Consider the following 17,406-nt stretch of genomic DNA (forward strand, 5'->3'; position numbering starts at 1 on the left):
GCGAGACAAAATGGCCTTGCTGACAAGAAGCTTGCTTCAATCGGCAAGTTAGAAGAGGAGAACTCCAAACTGAAGACTGATGTCTCTGACGCCAATCGGAAGGTCGAGCGACTGAAGAAAGACAAGGACAAGCTGACTGACGAGCTTGGGAACCTCAAGGCCAAGAAGGGCGAGTTGGAGTCTTATCTGGGCCAGCTTGCAGCAAAGCTAGTTCTAAAACTTGAAGGTACTGATGATTGACTGACTTATTACGGTCGACTGTCCAGCTTGATTATATCGTCGACTCATCATTTACTCGACTGTGTAGAGCTTCGCCAAGACTTTGAAGCAGAAACTGGGCGGGTCGAGATGGGTCTCGATCCCATAAATTGTCCAGTCAAGGATGATGTTGCGATGAATGTGCTGCGGTTGGAATATCGCATGGACAACGCGGTTGCTTATCTTGCTCGCCTGAAGGCAGCGATGACTCGGGTTGATGCTGAACTCTGGCCTCAGGCGGGACTGTCTCAAGACCTCGAATCTCTGATGGCTCGACTGAATCAAATACCTGACCGAGTGCAAGAGTGGAACAAGTCATCTGCTCGCTGTGGTGCTGATGTCGTGTTGTCCTTGGTCCGAGTGCACTACAAAGACGTCAAAGAAGACAAGCTGGCAGAGCTCAAGGTTGCTAATACAAAGAGGCACACCTTCCAATCCTTCATGGACACTTTCCTTGACGCTGCCGCTCGCATTGCAGACAACATAGACCTTGACCATTTCTGCGACCCAGCCAGTCCTTCTCCTGACGCGTGACCGAAAAACATTATGCTCCACTTTTATTTGCCTCGGAATGCTGAGTGATTGTGTAATCGTTAAACTTCTACGGGCTTGGTGCTCGAATACTTTTGATCCGTCGTCCGGAACTTTAGGATTTATCTGAACATGGTTTATCTCCGAATATTCTTGTGTTTGCCTTCGAGTGGATTTTGCTCTTCAATTGGAATAATCTTTGTACTTGAGATGCAGCTATTGTACTTATGGCGCAGCTCCGAAGGAGAAGGTCGCAGTCCACCTGCACCTCGCCGTCCTTGCGGATAGGGAGGGAGCACACGTTGTACTTGTGGCGCAGCTCCAAAGGAGAAGGTTACAGTCGACCTGTACCTCGTCGTCTTTGCGGATAGGGATGGAGCGCACATTGTACTTGCGGCGCAGCTCCGAAGGAGAAGGTTGCAGTCGACCTGCACCTCGTCGTCCTTGCGGATAGGGATGGAGCGCACATTGTACTTGTGGCGCTGCTCCGAAGGAGAAGGTTGCAGTCGACCTGCACCTCGTCGTCCTTGCGGATAGGGATGGAGCGCACATTGTACTTGTGGCGCAGCTCCGAAGGAGAAGGTTACAGTCGACCTGTACCTCTTCATCCTTGCGGATAGGGATGGACTTCGAACTTAGGCGAGTACTAGACTGCAGCTAAGCCCCCGAGTGAGAGGGCTGCTTACCACTCGGTAGGATTTTACAAACTTAGGCGAGTACTGGACTGCAGCTGAGCCCCCGAGTGGGAGGGTTGCTCACCACTCGGTAGGATTTTTCAAACTTAGGCGAGTACTGGACTGCAGCTAAGCCCCCGAGTGGGAGGGTTGCTCACCACTCGGTAGGATTTTTCAAACTTAGGCGAGTACTGGACCGCAGCTAACCCCCCGAGTGGGAGGGTTGCTCACCACTCGGTAGGATTTTTCAAACTTAGGCAAGTACTGGACTGCAGCTAAGCTCCCGAGTGGGAGGGTTGCTCTCCACTCGGTAGGATTTTTCAAACTTAGGCGAGTACTGGACTGCAGCTAAGCCCCCGAGTGGGAGGGTTGCTCTCCACTCGGTAGGATTTTTCAAACTTAGGCGAGTTCTGGACTGCAGCTAAGCTCCCGAGTGAGAGGCTTGCTCATCACTCGGTGGGATTTTTCAAACTTAGGCGAGTACTGGACTGCAGCTAAGCCCCCGAGTGATAGGCTTGCTCATCACTCAGTGGGATTTTTCAAACTTAGGCGAGTACTGGACTGCAGCTAAGCCCCCGAGTGAGAGACTCGCTCATCACTCAATAGGATTTTACACACTTAGGCGAAACGGATTCACGGCTAAGCCCCCGAGTGAGAGGTTTGCTCACCACTCGGTAGGATTTTTCAAACTTCAGCGAAACGGATTCGCGGCGAAGTCACCCACTGGGGATTTCAGATGCAAACAAAAGTAACAACAACCATTTAGGAAGACTGTAAAGCTCTTGTCTTTGATAAACAAACTATAAAGGTATTTCTTATTACATCTCATCCAAATGAGTATTTAAGTATAAAAGGGGCGGAGCAGCTCCGCGTTCCAAGCCCGTGGCCCATCTTTCTGATGCTCGACATTATAAAGATGGTATGCTCCATTGCGGAGAACTCTGGTGACAATGAAGGGACCTTCCCAAGCAGGGGCGAGCTTGTGTGGTTTCTGCTGATCCACTCGAAGAACCAAGTCTCCCTCTTGAAAGCTCGGCCCCTCACGTTTCTGGCGTGGAATCGACGCAAGTCTTGCTGATAAATGGTCGACCGGATTAAGGCCATCTCTCTTTCCTCCTCTAGGAGATCGACTGCGTCCTGCCGGGCCTGTTCTGCTTCACCTTCAGAGAAAAGCTCGACTCGGGGTGCATTGTGAAGCAAGTCACTCGGTAGAACAGCTTCAGCTCCATAAACCAAGAAGAATGGAGTTCGGCCAGTCGACCGATTGGGAGTTGTCCTCAATCCCCAAAGAACTGACGGAAGTTCATCAACCCAGGCGCCTGCTTCATGCTTGAGATCACGCATCAGTCGGGGTTTCAGTCCTTTGAGAATCAAGCCATTTGCTCTTTCTGCTTGTCCATTCGACTAGGGGTGGGCGACTGAAGCATAGTCGACTCGTGTGCCTTGGGAAGCACAGAAGGCTCTGAACTCATCAGAATCGAAGTTCGACCCGTTGTCAGTGATGATGTTGTGCGGAACTCCATATCTGAATGTCAATTCTCTAATGAAGCTGACGGCAGTACTGGCTTCAAGATTCTTGATAGGCTTGGCTTCAATCCAGTTGGTAAACTTGTCGACTGCTACAAGCACATGAGTGAAGCCGCTCCTACCAGTCCTCAGGGGTCCGACCATATCCAATCCCCAAACGGCAAAGGGCCAGATGAGTGGAATAGTCTTCAGGGCTGACGCAGGCTTGTGGGACATATTGGAGTAAAACTGGCAGCCTTCACATTTGTAGACTATATCTTTCGCCATTTCATTTGCTCGTGGCCAATAAAATCCGGCTCGGTATGCTTTGGCCACAATGGTCCGAGAGGACGCATGGTGACCACAGGTCCCCGAGTGGATGTCGTTGAGGATCACTCGACCTTCTTCTGGTGTGATGCATTTCTGGCTGACTCCGGTCACAATTTCCCTAAACAGTTGTCTTTTTATCACAGTAAAGGCTTTGGATCGACGGACGATCTGTCGAGCCTCTTCTTCATCCTCTGGGAGTTCTTTCCTAAGGATATACGCAATGTATGGCACTGTCCAATCGGGAGTGATGACCAAAATCTCCATCATCAGGTCGACCACGGCTGGGACTTCGACTTCAGTCAGATCTGTGGCGCTCTTAGGCTGCGGGGGCTCTTCAGTGAAAGGATCTTCTTGAACTGAAGGTGTATGAATGTGTTCCAAAAACACGTTGCTGGGAATGGCTTCCCTCTTGGAACCTATCTTTGCTAAATCATCGGCTGCTTGATTTTTCAGTCGGGGTATATGATGGAGCCCTAACCCCTCAAATTTCTTTTCCAACTTCCTCACCGCATTGCAGTAACCAGTCATAGCTGGGCTTCTGACGTCCCACTCCTTCATCACATGATTGACTACCAAATCCGAGTCTCCGTAGACCATGAGGCGACGGACGCCGAGTGAGATGGCCATACGTAACCCATATAAGAGTGCTTCATATTCCGCTTCGTTATTGGAGGAATCAAAGTGAATCTGGAGAACATATCTAAGCTTGTCTCCTCGGGGAGATACCAGTACCACCCCAGCACCGGAACCATTCAGCATCTTGGAACCGTCAAAGAACATGGTCTAGTGCTCTGAGTGGACTTGAGTCGGCAGTTGCTGTTCGATCCACTCGGCGAGGAAATCTGCTATTGCTTGGGACTTGATAGCTTTCTTTGCCTTAAACTTAATATCCAAGGGAAGAAGTTCAATCGCCCACTTTGCCACTCAACCAGTTGCATCTCTGTTGTTCAGAATCTCTGATAATGGAGCGTCGCTGACGACTGTAATGGAGTGGTCAGAGAAATAATGTGCAACCTTCTTCATGGTCATATAAATCCCATAAACAAGCTTCTGATAATGTGGATATCTTTGCTTTGATGGAATCAAAACTTCAGAAACATAATATACTGGGCGCTGAACTTTATAGGGTTTTCCTTCTTCTTCCCGCTCGACCGTAAGTATTGTACTGACGACTTGTCCAGTGGCTGCAATGTAAAGCAGTAAAGGCTCTTTGCTGATTGGGGCAGCAAGCACCGGCTGGGTGGAAAGCAGGGCTTTGAGCTCTGCAAATGATGCATCAGCTTCAGGAGTCCACTCGAACTTATCAGACTTCTTCATCAGTCGGTAAAGAGGCAATGCCTTTTCACCGAGGTGAGAAATGAATCGACTTAAGGCGGCCAAACAACCTGTAAGCTTCTGAACATCGTGCACACGCACAGGGTGTTTCATTCGGAGAATGGCACCAACTTTCTCTGGGTTAGCGTCGATCCCTCGTTCGGAAATGAGAAAACCGAGTAATTTTCCGCCCGGAACTCCGAATGTGCACTTTGATGGATTAAGCTTGATATCATACCTTCTGAGGTTGGCAAAAGTTTCAGCAAGGTCAGCCAGCAGGTCGGAACCTTTACGTGACTTGACCACAATGTCATCCATGTATGCTTCCACATTCCGACTGATTTGAGTGAGTAAACACTTTTGAATCATCCTCATAAATGTGGCTCCAGCATTCTTCAGGCCGAATGGCATGGTGACATAACAGAAGCACCCAAATGGAGTGATGAAAGCTGTTTTTATCTCATCGGGTCCATACAGTCGGATCTGATGATACCCGGAATAAGCGTCCAAAAAGGACAAGCGCTCACACCCTGCAGTCGAGTCGACTATTTGATCGATGCGGGGGAGAGGAAAGTGATCTTTCGGGCGTTCCCGATTGATATGCTTGAAGTCAATGCACATGCGAAGTGAGTCGTCCTTCTTGGGGACCATGACAACATTGGCTAGCCACTCGGAGTGGTAAATCTCTTGGATAAACTTAGCTGCTAGGAGCCGAGCTACTTCTTCACCGATCGCTTTTCTCTTCTATACGGCGGACCGTCGAAGATGTTCTTTGACTGGTTTCACTTTTGGGTCGACTCACAAACGGTGCTCAGCCAGCCCCCTGGGAACACCTGGCATGTCAGAAGGTTTCCATGCAAAGATGTCCCAGTTCTCACGGAGGAACTGGATGAGCGCTTCTTCCTATTTGGAGTCGCGCGTTGTCGAAATGTGAGTCGCAGCAGCATTGGGATCGGTCGGGTGAATATGAATCGGCTTCGTTTCACCAGACGACTGAAATGTTGAATCCGTGGCAGGCTTCTTTGCTCGCAACAAATCACTCGGATCTGCATTCTTTTGATACTCCTGCAATTCCACTACTGCCATTTGTGCATCGGTGATCTTTGAGCCCTTCTGGAAGCACTCTTCTGCCTTCTTCCGATTGCCAGTGATAGTGATCACTCCTTTGGGACCAGGCATCTTCAATTTGAGGTACACGTAGCATGGTCGAGCCATAAAACGCGCATAAGCTGGCCTGCCCAGAATAGCATGATAAGCACTCTGGAAATCGACGACTTCAAACGTCAACTTTTCTTTGCGGTAATTCTTGGAATCACCGAAAACCACATCAAGGGCGATCTGGCCGAGTGATTCAGCCTTCTTGCCAGGAATAACTCCATGGAAACTCATATTGCTTTCACTAAGTCTGGACATCAGAATGCCCATTCCTTTCAAGGTCTCAGCATACAGTATATTCAAGCCACTGCCACCATCCATCAGAACCTTAGTCAACCGAGTGCCTTCGACGACTGGGTCGACCACCAACGCTTGCCTCCCAGGGGTGGCTATGTGCGTTGGGTGATCAGACTGGTCAAATGTAATGGTAGTCTGAGACCACTTCAAATAACTGGGCGTCGCTGGGGCGAACATGTTCACTTCTCTGTTGATGACTTTCAGTCGACTTTTGCTCTCAACATCAGCAAAAATCATCAGAGTTGAATTGACGTGGGGGTAACCATCATCGTCTTCTTCCTTATCCTCAACCTTGTCTGACTCTTTCTCCTTCTCTTTGGGCTGTTTCTCTCGGAATTGCTGGATTAGGAGCCGACATTGTCGAGTGGTATGCTTCGGGTAAATGAGATTACCCTCCTCATCTTTTTTGGTGTGAATGTGGCATGGTAAATCGAACACATCATTTCCATCTTGATCTTTTACCTTCTTGGGGTTCCATGGTCCTTTGGGCTTCCCCTTGAACTTTCCTTGAGTCACGGCTAAGGCTTCTCCGGGAGTAGCTGGCTCGGCTTTGCGCTTCTGCTTACGACTGGAGTTCCCTCCCCCGGTTTCGTGGGCGACTGTTTTGTGCTTGCCACTCCGGAGCCGATCCTCCTCTTCACCATTAGCATACTTGGTGGCGATTTCCATCATTCGACTCAGAGACATATCTCCGGTCCGACCGAACTTCAGATTCAATTCCCGATACTTGACGCCTTCCTTGAAGGCACAAACTGCTTGGTGATCGGACACATTCTCCACCGTGTGGTGCAATGTGATCCATCTGTGGATATAATCTCTCAAAGTTTCATTCGACTTCTGCACACAAGACTGTAGCTCTGTCAGCCCTGCTGGTCGTTTGCATGTACCTTCAAATGTTCTGACAAACACTCGAGCGAGCTCTTCCCAGCTATAAATACTGCCAGGTGCTAGCTGATTCAACCACGCTCTGGCCGAGCCCTCTAACATCAGAGGAAGGTGCTTCATGGCTACTTCATCATTACCACCACCAATCTGCACAGCCACTCAGTAGTCCTCAAGCCAAGTGTCAAGCTTGGATTCACCAGTGAACTTGCTGATTCCAGTCGCCAACCTGAAGTTGGGAGGAATCAGTGCTGCTCTGATGGCTCTACTGAAACACTCGGGACCTGAAACATGCACCCTGCTGCCGGTCGGGTAATCTCTATCGTGGCCATCTCTGTGTGCTCTGTTCCTGTCAACCAGACCTTGAACGAGAATGGATCTCGCATCAAAGCCCGGCTCCCGGGGGTCGACTGGAATCCTTCGCCCACCACTGTGAGGGCGTCTGTCTTCGTGTTGCTGAGGCGCGTATGACCCACTCCTTGGGGGAGGCGTGGGTACTCGACGACGATCATACTGCTCACGGTTTCTGTACTGATCCTGTCGATCTCCACGTCCCTCACGCCTTGGAGGCGATCTTGGGCGGTGAGCCGACTGAACTGTGTCTGCCATCACAGATCTACTATGAATCCTATTCCGAGACTGTGACACTGCTGTGTTCTGCTCCCCCGCCGCCCGGAGCAAAGCCTGGATCTGCATCAAACCCCTACTAGCCTCCGACTAGGAAGGCTGAATCAACTCTGCTATTCGGGCAGAAGCCGTGAGATTCTGGATCGGAGTTCGATATACCTGGGTTGGAGGCGGAAAGAGTTGACGTCGACTGGATTCAGGAACTCGCTGCCGAGCACGCTCGTCGAGTGCGTGCTGGAGATTCTCCAGTCGAGTGCGCTCAGCCAAGTTGGCCAGGCGCACCTCCTCCAAGGCCCGGGCCTCGGGGGTTTCTCCAACGATAGGAGTGTGAAGTGCATCCATGTTATGGCGGCGAAGCTCTTCCCTCTGCTGCGAAGAGAGCGGCTCGGGGTAGTACTCCTTGTGGGCACGCGATGGATCACCTCCGCCATCACCACCGTCGACGCGGGGGAAGCCAGGAGGACTGCGCGGTCCGTTGACCATCAGGACTTCCACCGCAGGGTCACTGCTGTCGCACTCGGATGCGGTCTCAACGGAGCCAGTCGAACAGGCCGTAGAGAGTTTCGTCGGGCTCGATCGCCGCGACCTGAGGGGTGGCCGACTGGCGAGCCACCGCGTGCCTCACCCACCGCTAGAGCCTCGACCGACCTGAACGCTTATCGACCGATACTGGAGCCGACCGATACTGGGTCGACGACTGCCGCAGGAGGACGCCGCGGACGCACGCGCGAAAGTGCGTTGCCCCGCGGACGGGGAGCGCCTCGACGTCGAGTGGAGCCTCTTGGAGCCAAGCGGAGTCGTCGGCGATGAACACGAGCGCGCCGAGACGGATCTCGCGGCCCTCGGTCAATCCTCCGCCTGAAACCATGCTGATGGGGATCGGAAAAATTGCAACTTCTCCAACAAGTCGCTAAAACACCGGCCCCAAGGTGGGCGCCAACTGTCGTGGTTCTAAGTCTGACAGTAGAATGGGGGGTAGGGATGTAAAGGCAAGGTCCTAGCTATGGAGAAGCTGTACGCACGAGTTTTACGAGTTCAGGCCCTTCTCGGAGGAAGTAACAACCCTACGTCTCGGAGCCCGGAGGCGGTCGACTGGATTATATGTGTGTGTGTTACAGGGGGTGCGAGTCCTTGTGCCAGTGGAGGGGGGTGGCTTATATAGAGTGCGCCAGGACCCAACCAGCCCACGTTACAAGGAGTTCAATGTTCATAAAGTAGGAGCGTTATAGGTAACGTCTGTAGTAAAGTAATATAAATGACTATTAAGTCTAAGAGTAAATGCCCGACCGTTGCTGCGCGGAGTGGCTTTAGGTCTTCTGCATGTCGAGTGGTTTAGTGGTCGAGTGACATAAACAAGGGGGGTCTACGAGTGAATGGTAGGTCGAGTGGATCGCACTTGACACCATTGTTGGGTCCCCTCTATTTACTCCTGAACCTCTCTGCTTCTAGGACAAGGACCTTAGGTAGGAGGTATAGGTCAGGCCTATTACCCTACCCCAGGTCTATGTCCTCATCAGTAGGTTTCACTAGTGACTTCTCTCGAGAAAAATAGCAAGCGGTGGGTGAACAAATTACTGTTGGGCAATTGATAGAATTTCAAATACTCATGATGATATCCAGGCAATGATCATTATATAGGCATCACATCCAAGATTAGTAGACCGACTCCTGCCTGCATCTACTACTATTACTCCACACATCGACCACTATCCAGCATGCATCTAGTGTATTAAGTTCATGGAGAAACGGAGTAATGAAATAAGAATGATGACATGATGTAGACAAGATCTATCTATGTAGAGATTGACCCTGTCGTTTTATCCTTAGTAGCAACGATACATACATGTCGGTTCCCTTTCTGTCACTGGGATCAAGCACCGTAAGATCGAACCTACTACAAAGCACCTCTTCCCATTGCAAGATAAATAGATCAAGTTGGCCAAACAAAACCCAAATATCGGAGAAGAAATACGAGGCTATAAGCAATCATGCATATAAGAGATCAAGGAAACTCAAATAACTTTCATGGATATAAAAAGATAGATCTGATCATAAACTCAAAGTTCATCGATCCCAACAAACACACCGCAAAAGAGTTACATCATATGGATCTCTAAGAGACTATTGTCTTGAGAATTCAGAGAGAGAGAGATGAAGCCATCTAGCTACTAACTATGGACCCGGAGGTCTACAAAGAACTACTCACGCATCATCGGAGAGGCACCAATGGAGGTGGTGAACCCCATCCGAGATGGTGTCTAGATTGGATCTGGTGGTTCTGGACTCTACAGCGGCTGGATGAATATTTCGTCGACTCCCCTAGGGTTTTGGGAATATTGGGGTATTTATAGAGCAAAGAGGCAGTCTGGGGGGCACCCGAGGTGGGTACAACCTACCAGGGCGCGCCTGGGCCTCCTGGCGCGCCCTGGTGGGTTGTGCCCTCCTCGGGGCACCCCCAGGCACAGCCAGGGCCCAATATGTTCCTTCTGGTCCAAAAAAATCTCCTTGAAGTTTCGTTGCAATTGGAATCCATCTGATATTGATTTCCTGCAATGTAAAAAACATGTAGAAACCAGCAACTGGCTCTTGGCACTATGTCAATAGGTTAGTACCAAAAAATGATATAAAATGACTATAAAATAATTATAAAACATCCAAGATTGATAATATAACAGCATGGAACAATCAAAAATTATAGATACGTTGGAGACATATTAGAGACTGCCGAGATGATGAAGATGGCCACCGGTGATGGTTTCCCCCTCCGTCAGGGTGCCGAATCGGGCCCTCGATTGGTTTTTCGTGGCTACGGAGGCTTGCGGCGGCGGAACTCCCGATCTAGGTTCTGTTCTATAGGTTTTGAGATTTATAGGAGGTGTTGGCGTCGGGGACAAGTGAGGGGGCCCACGAGGCGACGACAAGGACGGAGGGCGCACCCTCCACCCTTGTGGTGGCCTCGGGACTCCTCTCCGATATCTTTTCGTTCTAGTATTTTTTAATATTTTCCAAAAGTATTCTCCGTAAATTTTCAGGTCAATTGGACTCCGTTTGATATTCCTTTTCTGTGAAAATCAAAAACAAGGAAAAACAGAAACTGGCACTGGGCTCTAGGTAAATAGGTTAGTCCCAAAAATCATATAAATGCATATAAAACATCCAAAATAGATAATATTATAGCATGGAACAACCAAAAATTATAGATACATTGGAGACGTATCAAGCATCCCCATGCTTAATTCCTGCTTGTCCTCGAGTAGGTAAATTATAAAAACAGAATATTTGATGTGGAATGCTACCTAACATATTTATCAATGTAATCTTCTTTATTGTGGCATGAATATTCAGATCCATCAGATTCAAAACAAAAGTTTAATATTGACATAAAACAATGGTACTTCAAGCATACTAACAAGGCAATTATGTCTTCTCAAAATGACATGGCCAAAGAAAGCTTATCCCTACAAAATCATTGTCACGACCGGTTTTTCAATAAAATAATTATTGAGAGACCAATCCCTTTTACGGACCAGCGAGGAAGAGTTCCTTCTCACTGGTAGACAATATCTTGGTCACAGAAGAAAAATACCAGGAGTACTAAATATAATACAAGGTTGAGCAGAGACTGCCCAACAATTTATTACATGCACGCCGCTAAAACAAGACGGCGGATAGGGTGGCAAACTACTAACTCACGATAATAACGGTGGTGGAAATATCATCGCGAAGCGAGTGATATGATTCCAGAAGACTACAACTCTTCGAGCGTCGGAGTGAGGCTCGAGAAGACTTATTGCGGGTGGCGGAAGCGTATACAATACAAGTGACCAGAATCCGGGATCGCGCAGGACTGACTGGGACTCCTCTAGGCATCGGACGCGCTATCAAACTCTTCATCCAAGAGATCGCCTTCGTCAACATCTGGCCAAATCAACAAGCCAGGTGAGTACTATGAAAGTACTCGCAAGACAGTTCGGACATAAGGTATAACAAATGTAAACATGAAGCACATGAACAAGTTAACCAGTGCGATCAGACATAGAGATAATAAATACTGGGTGCCAAGCGAGGGTCTGAATGACGCCTCGAGCGGAAACTGCAGAATAGTAATACTGGTGCCAAACGAGTGTCTGAAAGACTCCTCAAGCGGAAAATGCGGAATAATAATACAGGTGCCAAACGAGTGTCTGAAAGACTCCTCGAGCGGAAAATGCGGAATAATAATGCGGGTGCCAAATGAGTGTCTGAAAGACTCCTCGAGCGGAAAATGCGGAATAATAATGCGGGTGCCAAACGAGTGTCTGAAAGACTCCTCGAGCGGAAAATGCGGAATAATAATGCGGGTGCCAAACGAGTGTCTGAAAGACTCCTCGAGAGGAAAATGCAGAATAATAATGCGGGTGCCAAACGAGTGTCTGAAAGACTCCTCGAGAGGAAAATGCAGAATAATAATGCCACAGTCGGGCGTCGAGGCGACACCACATAAAGGGCTTGCAACAGAAAATAAAGACAGTGCATGCCACAGTCGGACGTCTGTGCGACATCAGATAAAGGGCTTATATTTAAAGTAAGAAACAAGTACACGCCACAGTCGGATGTCTGCGCGACGTCACATAAAGGGCTTATATCACAGCTCAATAATACAATCGTTCGGGAACATAAATTATCACAAGCATGCGACAAATATAAAGTTAGTCCATCCACAGGAATAACAATAAAACTGGATTTACCACTTGAGCTTGTTCACCGGGGACAAGTTTTCCACGCGGATAGATATGGATATAATGTTTTCATTACTTGATCATGGATACGATGATTTGGAAGGAATTGACTCTGCAGAGTTTGTACTTAACCACAGCCAACGGATTTTAGTAGTCACGGGGACTAGTTCCGTCTACGGTGTTTTGGAAGAAACACGTCTAACCAGTACACACCCAATTCAACCATCCGAAGCCAGGGATCACCCTCGGCGACGTTCAAGAAAAACCTTGAGAAGGGGAGGCTACAACCTCGCGTAGCATGGGATCAAATTTCTATACGCGCGCTCTAAGGGGGTGCCCCCCTCTCGGTCCCAACCGGAAACACCCATGCCCCCTGACCGGATGACTGGCTTTAATCCTGGGCCAAGGTACCATCATCCCGACCTCTCTGTTTGGTGTGTACACGGAAAGAGGTTACCAACTTACTAAACCGCATCCTGGCAATGAGACATGTGGTAGCACGGAAAGGGGAAAGAACGGTAACGTGGCTCCAACCACGTTAACGTCGGAGGAAGTCGGATGACGCAAGGCTGGTATGCTACAACAGTACCACCTTGCTGCCCTTCATGTCACCACATGATTTGGCCATCTCTCATCAGAGATCATCGCAACTTTGGAACATGCGGGAAAAGAACGATAACGTGGCTCCAACCACGTTAACGTCGGAGAAAGTCGGATGACGCAAGGCTGGTATGCTACAACAGTACCACCTTGCTGCCCTTCATGTCACCACATGATTAGGCCATCTCTCATCAGAGATCATCGCGACTTTGGAACAACCGGGTCGTTGCCTTACAAGCAACGAGGTATTTACCGACACTCATATGCCACGCACAACCTTTCAAGCGAACATGCAAAAACACTCATCATATCAAATGTTCAAACATGCTTGCCTGGTTCGGAGAAGTCGGAGTCTAGCTCGGCGAAGTTCGCGGCTCCGTCACCTCTCCCGGAACCTACGGCAATCACGAAACGGGCACTAACGTGAAAACCAACACATGCACAGAAACTTTTCCAAATATTTTTCAAATAAATCCCATAAAAAACTAGACAAAATTTGAAGATTGTCAGAAAAAGAATCACTCAAAAATACCTTTTTATTAAAGAGTTATAAAGGTTTCTGTCCAGGGACTTATCTGTAATGAAACAGAAAAGTTCCAGGGTTTTAACTGAGAAAACAGAAAACGCTTCGGTTGGGAATGCGTAAGCGCAAAGGAGAAAACATATTTGCCCGAAGGCGCCAACAGAAAACGGTTCGAAGGAGAATAGAATAGAGGCTGACAGGCGGGGTCCATCTGTCAGGTTTAAAAAGCTCGCCGGCGCCCGAAGACTGCGGTGGACGCCGACGTCGAACCACGGCGAGTTAGGAGAAACAGAGGGTACCAAGAGCTTCAGCGTCTTCTTCCGCGTCGGTGGGTGGTGGACTCGTCCAATGGGGAGCACCACGTCGACGGCGACACTATCTCCGGCGGACGGCGGCTCGGGTGAGGATGGGGGACTCCGGTGGAGGGCTGCAAACTATGAATTGAGGCGCGGGTCAGAACGAGGGATGCAAGGTGAAGCTACTGGCAAGAGAATGGAGGCGGAGGAGCGCACACGGGGGCGAATCGGGCTGGATCCCGTGGCGGGTCGCGGCGGCCGGAGTCGAGGAAGGAGACCTCCTCGGGGCTCTACCAGTGGCTAGGCTTGCTCTAGGGGGAGTGCAGGGATGGTGGGTGCTCGAGTTGAAGCTCGGGGCCTCTATTTATAGGCAGATCGATGGGGTGGCCGTGAACGGAGAATCTTCGGCGAGCGATTACGGCGGAGCAGTGGATTGGCAGGAGGTTTGAGTGGCCAGGCAGCATCAGTGGAGGTTACTGGAGTCGTTTCACAGCTAAACGGGGTCGGTCTTGGCGTAATGGCGTCGTTCCACGGTGAGGTGACCGCACGGGCTCAACGGCGGCAGAGAGCGCGCTCCGCGCCCTGCGGTTCACGACGAGAGCGGCAGCGCGTTCGTGGGAGTGGAAGGCCACGCGGCGAGCTCCGGTGGTTTGGGCGGCGCTGGGTGGCGTCGTCGGCGCCGTGTCTCCCGCTGGCGTCCGCAAAGCCGCCGCCGGCGTCGGTCACGGGGCGGCGCACCTTCTGCTGCTCGTCGCCGACGCCCGCAAGGCGCCAGGCGTTCGTGCGGTGCAGGAACAAGAGGGCGGGGACGAGGAGCAAGGCGACGCGGTGGTACTGGCGAGATCGACGTCCTTCTCTGAAGAAAACGACAGCAAGCCACTGCAGTGTTCTCTGAACTTTTTGAACTTGACATAGACAGTGCACTGCAGGTGTTCGACAGAAAGATTTTGCAATGAGATGAATTTTTCTGGAGCTGTAACTTGGTGAGGTGACCACTCAATGCACCCAGAGGCTGCCTGATTTTACTTGGAATTTTTGGAGAAGGTTTTGAATGAATTTCACCAAATTTGACAAATCTGGTCCAAACTTGCAGCAGGTGTAGTTTGAAAATTTTGAACTGAAGACCAGTGGATCTTCATGGTTCTTGATTGAGGGTTCAAAGGACTAGGAGGGGAAAAAGGTTTGGGGGCAAAAATCAAGACAGAATGTGGAGTTCCTTTGTAAATCTCCAAGTGCTAGAAAAGAAGGCAGAAATTTATTTGAATAGAATATAAATGGAAATAATCACATGGGGAGGTTCAACTTGCTGGATTTGATGCAAATCATGATCCAAAGGTGAGGAAAGGGTTAGGAGAGGGGATTTGCACTAAGGCCATGGCAAGAAAGAATTATTGAAAGTGGCAAAGGATTTTTCCAAAAGCCATAGTGCAAATTTCAAGGAGATTTTCAAAAGTCATATCCCAAGTGAAAATATTTTGTCTTGAGTCCAAGTGAAAAGCAAGAACCTCCAAGACCAAAGACAGATCTTGGTTGAATCCAAATAAAACTTTTGCCATAAAGAAAAATATTTGAGAGTGAGAGTTCTCTTGAAAAAAAAATTTAAATCACTCCCCTCAAGTCAAATAAAATCTTTTGAAAAATCCAAATAAAAACTTGGGTGTCACAATCATATAGTCTGGCTGTGCTCCATCTTCATCACACAAAATATTCAAATCATGCACAACCCCGATGACAAGCCAAGCAATTGTTTCATACTTTTGATGCTCTCAAACCTTTTCAACTTTCACGTAATACATGAGTGTGTGCCATGGATATAGCACTATAGGTGGAATAGAATATGGTGGTTACGAAGAAGACAAAAAGAAGGAGATAGTCTCACATCAACTAGGCGTATCAACGGGCTGTGGAGATGCCCATCAATAGATATCAATGTGAGTGAGTAGGGATTGACATGCAACGGATGCACTGGAGCTATAAGTGTATGAAAGCTCAAAAAGAAACTAAGGGGTGTGCATCCAACTTGCTTGCTCATGAAGACCTAGGGCATTTTGAGGAAGCTCATCGTTGGAATATACAAGCCAAGTTCTATAATGAAAAATTCCCACTAGTATATGAAAATGACAACATAGGAGACTCTCTATCATGAAGATCATGGTACTACTTTGAAGCACAAGTGTGGTAAAAGGATAGTAACACTGTCCCTTCTCTCTTTTTCTCTCATTTTTTTGTTTTCTCTTTTTTTGGGCCTTCTCCTTTTTCGCCTTTTCTTTATTTTTTTCCTCACATGGGACAATGCTCTAATAATGAAGATCATCACACTTTTATTTACTTACAACTCAAGAATTACAACTCGATACTTAGAATAAAATATGACACTATATGAATGCCTCCGGCGGTGTACCGGGATGTGCAATGAATCAAGAGTGACATGTATGAAAGAATTATGAACAGTGGCATTGCCACAAATACGATGTCAACTTCATGATCATGCAAAGCAATATGACAATGATGGAACGTGTCATAATAAACGGAACGATGGAAAGTTGCATGGCAATATATCTTGGAATGGCTATGGAAATGCCATAATAGGTAGGTATGCTGGCTATTTTGAGGAAGGTATATGGTGGGTTTATGGTACCGGCTAAATTTGCGTGGTACTAGAGAGGCTAGAAATGGTGGAAGGGTGAGAGTGTATATAATCCATGGACTCAACATTAGTCATAAAGAACTCACATACTTATTGCAAAAATCTATTAGTCATCGAAACAAAGTACTACGCGCATGCTCCTAGGGGGATAGATTGGTAGGAAAAGACCATCGCTCATCCCCGTCCGCCGCTCATAAGGAAGACAATCAAAAAATATCTCATGCTCCAACTTCGTTACATAATGGTTCACCATACGTGCATGCTACAGGACTCACAAACCTCAACACAAGTATTTCTCAAATTCACAACTACTCACTAGTATGACTCTAATATCACCATCTTTATATCTCAAAACAATCATAAGGAATCAAACTTCTCATAGTATTCAATGCACTTTATATGAAAGTTCTTATCATATCCCTCTTGGATGCCTATCATATTAGGACTAAATTCATAACCGAAGAAAATTACCATGCTGTTTAAGACTCTCAAAATGATATAAGTGAAGCATGAGAGTTCAACAGTTTCTTCGAAATAAAACCACTGCCGTGCTCTAAAAAGATATAAGTGAAGCACTAGAGCAAATGACAAACTACTCCAAAAGATATAAGTGAAGATTAATGAGTAGTCGAATAATTATGTAACTATGTGAAGACTCTCTAACATTTAAGTATTTCAAATCTTAATATTTTATTCAAACAACAAGCAAATACTAATAAAAGAAAATGACGCTCCAAGCAAAACACATATCATGTGGTGAATAAAAATATAGCTATGAACGAAGATGAAAGAGGGGATGCCATCCGGGGCATCCCCAAGCTTAGATGCTTGGTTGTCCCTGAATATTACCTTGGGGTGTTGTGGGCATCCCCAAGCTTAGGCTCTTGCCACTCCTTATTCCATAGTCCATCAAAACTTCACCCAAAACTTGAAAACTTCACAACACAAAACTTAACAGAAAACTCGCGAGCTCCGTTACTATAATAAAACAAATCATTCACTTTGGTACTGCCAAGACAAGATTCATAATTTTTCTCATATGATGCCT

Source organism: Aegilops tauschii, chromosome 1 (genome assembly GCF_002575655.3).
Source record: "Aegilops tauschii subsp. strangulata cultivar AL8/78 chromosome 1, Aet v6.0, whole genome shotgun sequence".
Lineage (NCBI taxonomy): Eukaryota > Viridiplantae > Streptophyta > Magnoliopsida > Poales > Poaceae > Aegilops > Aegilops tauschii.